The sequence below is a fragment of the Apium graveolens genome, chromosome 7 (genome assembly GCF_009905375.1).
Source record: "Apium graveolens cultivar Ventura chromosome 7, ASM990537v1, whole genome shotgun sequence".
Lineage (NCBI taxonomy): Eukaryota > Viridiplantae > Streptophyta > Magnoliopsida > Apiales > Apiaceae > Apium > Apium graveolens.
The window spans coordinates 85,463,163-85,473,214 of NC_133653.1; the positions used below are offsets into that span (position 1 = coordinate 85,463,163).

Below are 10,052 nucleotides of genomic sequence, written 5' to 3' on the forward strand. Positions count from 1 at the left end.
CTTCTCCAAAATCTTGAGTTAAATCGAGGATCTCTATCTAAAACTATGGATACTAGAACTCCATGTCGAACTACAATTTCCTTCAGATATAGCTGCACCAATTTATCCAATGAGAATCTCTCGTTGATAGGAAGAAAATGTGCTGACTTGGTCAATCTGTCAGTAATAACCCAAATAGCATCATGATTTAACTTGGTCCTCAGTAATCCAACTACAAAATCCATCACAATATGTTCCCACTTCCATTCTGGAATGTCCAATGGCTGTATCAGTCCACTGGGTCTTTGAGGTTCCGCTTTGACTCACTGACAAGTGTAACACTTACTTACCCATTCCGCAATTTCTTTCTTCATATTTGGCCACCAATAGTATTCTCTTAAGTCTCTGTACCTCTTCGTACTTCCGGGATGGATTGAATATCTGGAGTTATGAGCGTCTCGAAGAATTTCATCTTTCAGCTCGGCTACATTCGGTATCCATATTCTGGAAGAAAATCTTAAGATTTCTTTATCATTCTTTTGACTTCCTTTCTCTTCTCTTGTCAACTTTTCTTGCTCATGGCTCATTACTTCTTCTTGACATCTTCTTATTTTCTCCAATAATTCTGGTTGAAAAGATATAGTACATAATATATCTATAGACATACTTGAAATACTGACCTCTATTTCAAGCTTCTCAAATTCCTTGATCAATTCCTCAGATGAAATGATCATGTTTAACCTTTCTTTCCTGCTCAGAGCGTCTGCCACCACATTCGCTTTTCCTGGATGATAGTTGATAGTACTTGTAGTCCTTGATCAATTCGAGCCATCTTCTCTACCTCATGTTCAATTCCTTCTGGGTGAAGATATACTTCAAACTCTTGTGGTCCGTGTAGATCTCACACTTTTCTCCATAAAGTTAGTGCCTCCATATCTTCAATGCAAATACTATAGCTTCCAATTCAAGATCATAAGTTGGATACTTTTCTTCATGTGGTTTCAGTTGTGTTGAAGCGTAGGCTATCACTTTGTCATGCTGCATCAAAACACATCCCAATCCTTTGTATGCCGCGTCACTGTAGATCACAAAATTTCCTTGATCGTCTGGTAAGACTAGCACTAGTGAAGATACCAATCTATTCTTTAATTCTTGGAAACTCTCCTCGCACATCTCGTCCCATTCAAATTTCTGGTTCTTTCTTGTGAGCTTTGTCAACGGCGTGGCTATCTTCGCAAAATCTTGCACGAATCTTCAGTAGTAACCTGCAAATCCCATGAAACTTCTTACTTCTGTTGGTGTCTTTGGTCTCTCCCAGTTGAATATGGCTTCAATCTTTGACGGATCCACTTCCACTCCTTTATTGCTAATTATGTGCCCAAGAAATCGTACTTCCTTTAACCAAAATTCACACTTGGAAAACTTTACGTATAATTTCTCCTATCGCAGTGTCTCTAGAACTATCCTCAAATGCTCTGCATATTCTTCTTCCATCTTGGAATAGATCAGAATGTCATCTATGAACATAATTACGAATTTATCCAAATACTTCTTGAACACTCGATTCATTAGATCCATAAAAGCTGTTGGTGTGTTGGTTAATCCAAATGCCATTACCAAAAACTCATAATGCCCATATCTAGTTCTGAATGCGGTCTTCAGAATGTCCTCTGGCTTGATCTTCAGTTGATGATATCCGGATCTTAAATCAATCTTAGAAAACCATACAGCGCCTTTAAGTTGGTCAAACAAATCATCGATCCTTGGCAACGAATACTTGTTCTTAATGGTCAGCTTATTCAATTATCGATAATCAATACACAGTCACATACTTCCGTCTTTCTTCTTGACAAACAATACTGGTGCGCCCCACGGGGATACACCGGGTCTTATAACTTATTTCTCCAAAAGATCTTGCAGCTGAGTTGCCAACTCCTTCATCTCCACTGGTACCATTCGATACGGAGCTTTAGAGACTGGTTCCGTTCCGGGTGCTAGATCAATCGCAAACTCGATCTCTCTATCTAGAGGTAACCCTGGAAGATCATCTGGAAAGACTTCTAGAAACTCATTGACAACTGGAATTGTTTCTGGTGCTGGCATTTCTTTGTTGGTGTCTACCACATGGGCCAAATATGCCTCACAATTCTGACGCAGTAACTTCTTTTCCTGAGCTATCGTTAAAAACTTCTTTTCTTGCTTACTTCCTCAAAATACCACCTTCTTCTTACTATCCAAAGTCTGAAGTCTCACTTTCCTATTCTTACAATCAATCTGAGCATTATTTTCTGACAACCAATCCATTCCTAATATAACATCAAATTCTCCCAACTTAAAAGGTATTAAGTTTGCATAGAAATGATGTCCTCCTATCTCAATGACACACCTTGGACACACTCGATCGTTAGGAACTTGGTTCTTATTAGCTAATTCTATCATTAGCGATTGTTCTAACAATTCAACTTCACAATGCAGTTTATCGACAAAACTTTGAGAAATAAATGACCTCGTAGCTCCAGAATTAAATAAAACTTTAGCATCTACGGAGTTGACTGGAAGCGTACCTGCAGCCACGTCTGAACTCTGAACAGCATCCTTCATAGTCATGTTTAATGTGCTGGCCTTTGGCCGGTTCTTTGCTGGTGGTCCTTCAATCCTTGCCACATTAGCTGCTGGTTCTGTTCTCTGGCAGTCCTTGGCAATATGCCCCATCTTTCCACATTTAAAACACATTGTCCCTGCTTTCTGGGCTGAAGTCTGATTTCGACACTCATTAGCATAGTGCCCCTTTTGATTGAACTTATAGCACAACACATTAGCCTTACAAATCCCAAAGTGTCTTCTACCACAAAAATTATATTCTGTCACTAGTGGACGATTGGACCTTTGCAGATCTGAATTCTGAAAACGGCTACCTTGTCCTTCATTTCCTGATTGTGGTCTCCTGAATCCCATATTCCTATTACCTTCAAACTCTAGCATTTTGTTAAAACGGCTTTTGAAATTTCCCAAGGCACATATCGGCCTAGCAAGGTATTATATCTTGTATAATACATAGCTCACACTGGACCACCGCCACGGCCTCTTAAGCAATCATCCAATCCATAAAAATAATTTTTAATCAAAGGAGTCAAATCAAACGACATCCTTAACAACATAACTCTCCATTTCTCATGGTCCATAGTTATCTTAACAACTGATGGCGAAATAACTGGAACAATTAGTTATTCGCTAATCTCAACTCAAAGTTTCACTGTATAGAGTAATTTATAGCGATATGTAAAAATGTTTAACTATTCTGAACTTAGAATAATATAGAAACTGATAAAATAGACTTCAGAGTCAATATCACTTGAATGATGGATGAAGATGTAGGTACTTGTATAACAGTATTCATAATAAACATCACTTGAACAATAAGTGAAGATAGAGATACTTGTCTGGTATACTTGATAACCTTTCACTATAACCCTGGCTTATAACTGCTAGCTACTGACTTCTTCTAACACTTGATGGAACTCCTCGCTACTCGATTCTATAAACAAAAGGACTATCTTAATTAACAGAACTAAACTCATTGACGTAAGTATACGTCTGGACGTCTACCCAATCGTTTATAACTAATCATGGCATTTTAAAACTGTAAACAAATAGCATGCATATCACGTACACATAATTATGTTGTTCATGTATCACGTAATCATATATTTCATGTAACACATAAGTCAGATCGTCATAAGATATGTCTCAGGACTTTCAGAATTGAAATTAGACTAATACTAGTGCTTATCGATCAGCTACCAACTCAGAAGGACTATCAATTCAAATGAAATTACAATACAAAAGAAATTAGGTCTTAAAAGTATTTTTATTGGAAGCGTAATGTTTTTATGAGTCTATACGCGTTCGTTTCGTATTAAACGGACGAACGATTTATTTATTATGAAATAGAATTAAATCAATTAATAATAATATTAATTGATTTTTAAATAACAGATTATAATTTTTAAAAGCTTAAAAAATTTAGGAATTATTTGAATTAATTATAAATAATTTACATTTATTTAACTATTTATAAATAAAATTAATTGATTAAATGATTTAATCAATTAATTAAATTCATAAATAATTCTAAAAATGTTTATAATTAATTGATTAAATGATTTATTCTATTTATAAATAGTTAAATAAAATGTAAATTATTTATAATTAATTCATATAATCCTAAAAATTGTTTTTAAGCTTTTAAAAAGTATATTTTGATATTTATAAACCAATTAATGTTATTATTAATTGATTTATTCCCATATAATTCTTATTTTTTTCATAGTAAATAAACCGTTCGTCCGTTTAATATGAAACGAACGCGTATAGACTCAGAAAAACATTACGCTTTCAATAAAAATACTTTCGAGACCCAAATTATTTAATTTCAAAAGGTCACTTATTTTACGAATCATTCTGAGTCGATTTTTGATCAATAAATCATATTTTTGACCTGATTTCAGTTTTAAACGTACCGAGTCGAACCTTTTAACGAACCGAGGCATGTGTGATATGAAGTATGTGATACGTGGATTATGTTTTTATATGTTATGTGAATTAAGGGCGTACATGAGTCAAGAGTCTTGTGTTTGACTGTTTCCATTATGTGTGGGCTATCATATGGGTAGACGATAGGGTTTTTACGCGCAGTTCATCGAGTAATTATCGTTTAGACGATTAAAGTTGTATCTTTTAATTATTAATGCGAGTCTTTCAAGACGATCAGGACCAGATGAAGTGGATAAAGGCTAGAGTTGAATAGTATGGAATATTAGGTTGCAGCACTGCATGAGCAGCAGGCCAAAGGATTAGTAGAATAAAGACGGTGATGTTTTGAGAAAGAATGTCAGAATCTATGCGTCTTTGCGAGTGTGACTAACTGCTAAAAACCCAAAGGCAAGTACCCCTGACTTCACTTATCGTTCAAGTGATGTTTATTTCGAATCATATTTTAACAACCCAACTAATAAAATTTCTCAAAATAATACTTATTTAAATCCAAACTCCATTAAAATCCGATAAAACTTTTAATTCTTGAAATAAAATACAACCAAATTATAACCAAACCAAAAACTCTAAAGAAAATCTAACAAAATACAAAACTCCTCAAAGTCTTGGAATTCGCACTTTTCCCCTTAAACAACCCACCTAAAAGAGAGAATACTTGCCGGAGGAAAACAAGAAAAATAAAGAACCGGCAGTGAGCGAAGAGCTCATATACGGATAAAAAATAAAGCATAACTGAACAAAGATTAAAAGATGACGAGGCTAAGAACACAACTGAATATCTGAATGAAGCACAATAATAATTGTGAATGAGACAATATAAAAATATGAATACTCAACTCACAAAACAAAACTAAATGCTTACCACCCAAAACTTATCGTACTCTTACACATATCCTTATCAATTATACATAATAATCACAAATAATATAATCGAAAGAATAATGATAAAATGACATCATACCCTTACACATACTCTTACACATATTCTCACACTTACAAAATAATACATAAAATAGCTTACATACGAACATGGGAGATAATCTTACACTTACAGGATGTCCTACATTTTCGGTAATTCAGAAATATGTAGTCATCAAAACTTACAGGGGCTTGCACAACACAAAGCAAATGCTACCCAATATCTTACAGGGGCTTGCACGGCAATAAGCACGTGCTACCCAAAAGGCCAAATCAAACACATACTAGCCATGGCTATACGTGTCCCACAACTTCGGCGACACACCCATAAAATTTAAGTACACCGCATAGGAGGTGCCAAGCACGAGATTATCCACTCGCGACGGATGTCTTACAAACTCCCAAGTCATACAAATAACATAAATAACTCAAAATAAATACTCAAAGATCACACACTCAAATATCTTACATCCCCAAAATCATATATAAATTTATCAAATAACCTCAAAACACTATAACCCAACATCACGAAACAAAATAACATAACAAATCACTAATTATTGATAAGCTCAAATATGATCAGTTTCAAAGAATGTAAAATTACTGCTTAAAGATGAGGTCAACTGAAAAAGTATGAAACACGAAAGTCGTAGGAAATTCTGAGACCTTTCCAGAATGGTAAGTGATACGTGGCATTTTATACCACTTAGAACATCTTAAAATGGCTTAAATTGGTGCATTGAAATCAAGTATTTTGTGTATTTGATGTGTTTTTCTAGTGTTTATGCATTTCAGGGTATTAGTTGCATTTCGGAGGAGTAATCATCAAGAATAAGCCTTGGCATGTGTTCATCATTGAGAGAGGGAAGAAATGGGCAGATTACGGTGAAGAAACGGAGCAAACTCAGGAATTTTCCAGAAGGGTCCTGAGCGCCCGCTCAGCAATGCTGAGCGGCCGCGCAGGAAGCTGAGCGCCCGCTCAGCTATGCTGAGCGGTCGCGCAGGGTCGGGAAAAAAGATAATTTATTTTAGGACTTCTATTTCTGTTTGGCTTCCACTTCTATGTAATCTGAGTTTTATGGGACTATTATATAAGTAGATTTGGAGACGTTTTCAAGAGAGAGGATCGTGGTATTACGCAAGGAGCGAAGGAGATAAGGAAGAAGACCGTTTTAGTACACAACAACGAAGAGGAAGCATATTTTCTTGTGAATCTTGTTTCGTTGTAACGTTGGATGCTAGTTTTCTTACTTTGAACCTATTTACTCTTGTGACGTACTCTGATTAATATAATTAGTTTTGTTATTATTTTCTTGTGTTTGTTTATCATGATTTTATATGAACCCATGATGACGATAAGTGCTATTATGGGCTAATCGTGATCATGGGATTGCAATGGATTTACTATTGAATTCTTTAGTTAATTGTTTAATACTTTAGTGTGTGATGATTGTATGATATCTAGTATTGGTTGTGCGTATTTGTCTTATGTGCGTCGCGAACATATAAGATAGGGTGTTAATCTCTTGTGAAGCGACGGTGGATCTTGAGATTTAGAACTTGCCATGCTAGCATAGGTTCATGTACGTTGTGCATGATTAGTGGGTAACTCTTACAGTTTTATTTGCCCTATGTAATCAAAAGGAATAACTTGTGCTTAAATCGTTGTGTTGTCAATTTCTGTAGACATATAGGAACTCAACATAATTGATGACTATTCAACTTCTATCTTAATTGTGGATGTTTGGTAGAATGGTATTAGTACAATGAAAGTTGGCTTCTATCAGTTTCGTGTTATTCGATTAATATCATCACTGTCACATGCTAAAGGAAATAACAATGACTATTGAAGGAAGTAGTAATGAAGTTGTGATCTCATGAGTGTTTTATTATTGATAATTTGAAGTGTTAATTAAGTGATTAATTAAATAGTTAATTGTAGTTAATATTTAGTCAACAATTCTAAGTGTTAGTGTCTTAACATTGAGAAGTAATCATACATTGGTGAGTGAGTTTAATTAGACAATAAATTAGTCTGTGTCTCTGTGGGAACGAACTAGAAAGTATTCTATATTACTTGCGAATGCGTATACTTGCGTGAATATTAGCGTGTGTTTTCGCCCTAACAAGTTTTTGGCGCCGCTGCCGGGGACTCGGCGTATTTGTTTAGTTTAGGTACTTACCATCATTGGTCATTAGGACTCAGTGATTAAGACGTAGTAGTTACTTATTGTTTCCGGTTGTGTTTCAGGTACTTTAGCGAGCGTTTATGCAAACTCGTTCTCGTACTCGCAAGAGGACTTTAGATACAGCTGAGGAGACAGACGAAGTTCTTGATATTCCGGAGAAGTTAGATTTTGAAGATTCGGATTCAGGAACTGAGCGGAAAGAACCAGTAAACATGGGTGATCGTATTGTTCAAGCTGATCCAGCTCTTATGGACTTTTCTCGGCCAAAAATTGATGACATTCAGTCAAGCATTCTTCATCCGGCCATTCAAGCTAACACCTTTGAAATCAAGCCGGGCACTATTCAGATGGTGCAGAATTCTGTTTCTTTTGGAGGAGCGGCGACTGAAGACCCCAACATGCACATAAGGAATTTTATCGAGATCTGCAGCACTTTTAAGTATAATGGCGTGACTGATGAGGCTATCAAGCTGAGGCTATCAAGCTGAGGCTTTTCCCATTCTCACTAAGGGACAAAGCTAAGGACTGGTTACATTCTGAACCAGCTGGGTCCATCACTACGTGGCAAGATCTTGCGCAAAAGTTTCTGGTGAAGTTTTATCCAATGGAAAAGACTGCTGCTATGAGGAGTGCTCTTACTCAGTTTGCGCAGCAACCTACATAATCTATGTGCGAAGCTTGGGAACGCTACAAGGAAATGTTGAGAAAGTGTCCACATCATGGAATGCCTGATTGGATGGTGATCACGGGTTTCTGTAATAGTTTGGGGGCCCAATCTCGGCCCATGCTCGATGCATCAGCTGGAGGCGCTTTATGGGCTAAAAGCTATACTGAGGCTTATAATCTTATCGAGACTATGGCTGCAAATGAGCATCAAAACCCAACTCAGAGGATGATGCCTGGTAAGGTAGCAGGTATTCTGGAAGTTGATGCAGCCACCGCTATTGCAGCACAGCTTCAAGCGCTGTCAATGAAGGTTGATTCTCTGGCTACATATGGAGTTAATCAAATAGCTATGGTTTGTGAGCTTTGTGCAGGTTCTCATGCTACGGATCAGTGTTCTCTTGTCAACGAATCTGTTCAGTATGTGAATAATTATCAGCGACAATAGCAGCCTGTGCCAGCGACCTATCATCCTAATAACAGAAATCATCCAAATTTCAGCTGGGGGAATAATCAGAATGCTATTCAGCCACCATATCAGCGAGGAGTGAGTAAACAGTTTAACCCACCTGGATTTCAGCAACCACAGCAGTATTCTCAAAGGCAATCATATCCTCAACAGGGAAGTGCAGCTGCACCTACTAGTGCTGATTTTGAGGAACTTAAGCTGTTATGCAAGAGTCAGGCGGTTTCTATCAAGACCTTGGAAAATCAAATCGGTCAATTAGCCAATGCAGTGCTCAATCGTCAACCTGGCACTCTTCCCAGTGATACGGACGTACCAGGCAGGAAGGAAGCTAAAGAGCAAGTCAAGGCTATTACCTTAAGGTCTGGAAAAGTTGCTGATGGTGAAAAGGCAAAAGAAGGAGAAGCTGAAATTAGAGATGAAGAAGATAAGCAAAAGGAGAAAGCGGCGGAACCAAGGAAGACTAATGTTGAACACACTCTTCCTGAGGGTAATACAGGGGAGAAACAACTCTATCCTCCACCACCTTTTCCTAAGAGATTGTAGCAACAAAAGCTGGATAGACAGTTCGGTAAGTTTCTGGAGGTGTTCAAGAAACTTCACATCAATATACCTTTCGTTGAGGCTCTGGAGCAAATGCCTAGTTATGCGAAGTTTATGAAGAGTATTCTTTCAAGGAAGGTGAAACTGGATGACCTTGAGACCGTTGCTCTCACGAAAGAATGCAGCGCTGTTCTGCAGCAAAAGTTACCGCCAAAACTGAAAGATCCAGGTAGCTTCACCATTCCTTGCACCATTGGCAACTTGACTTTTGACAAGTGCCTTTGTGATTTAGGAGCAAGCATTAATCTGATGCCGTTGTCGATCTTTAAAAATTTGGATTTGCCTGATCCAAAACCCACATATATGTCTCTACAATTGGCCGATCGTTCCATTACTTACCCAAGGGGCATAGTGGAGGATGTGCTAGTCAAGGTGGATAAGCTCTTCTTTCCTGCGGATTTTGTTATTCTGGATTTTGAGGAAGATAGAAGATTCCCATAATCTTGGGAAGACCTTTCTTGGCTACTGGCCGTACCTTGATAGATGTGCAAAAAGGTGAACTTATTATGCGGGTACAAGATCAGGACGTGACCTTCAACGTATTCAAGGCAATGCAATTCCCTACAGAAGATGAGGAATGCTTAAAAGTGGATGTGATTGATTCTGCGGTTACTTCGGAACTCGATCGCATGCTAATGTCTGATGCATTGGAAAAGGCCTTAGTGGGGGATTTTGACAGC

General features: G+C 37.3%; 1 non-coding gene across 1 annotated transcript; it reads right to left on the reverse strand.

Moving 5' to 3' along the window:
- Positions 1 to 8,259: 8,259 nt before the first annotated feature.
- Positions 8,260 to 8,366, reverse strand: LOC141675906 (small nucleolar RNA R71). The gene has a single exon (XR_012556533.1). It is a non-coding gene; the product is annotated as a small nucleolar RNA R71 (small nucleolar RNA).
- Positions 8,367 to 10,052: the final 1,686 nt, after the last annotated feature.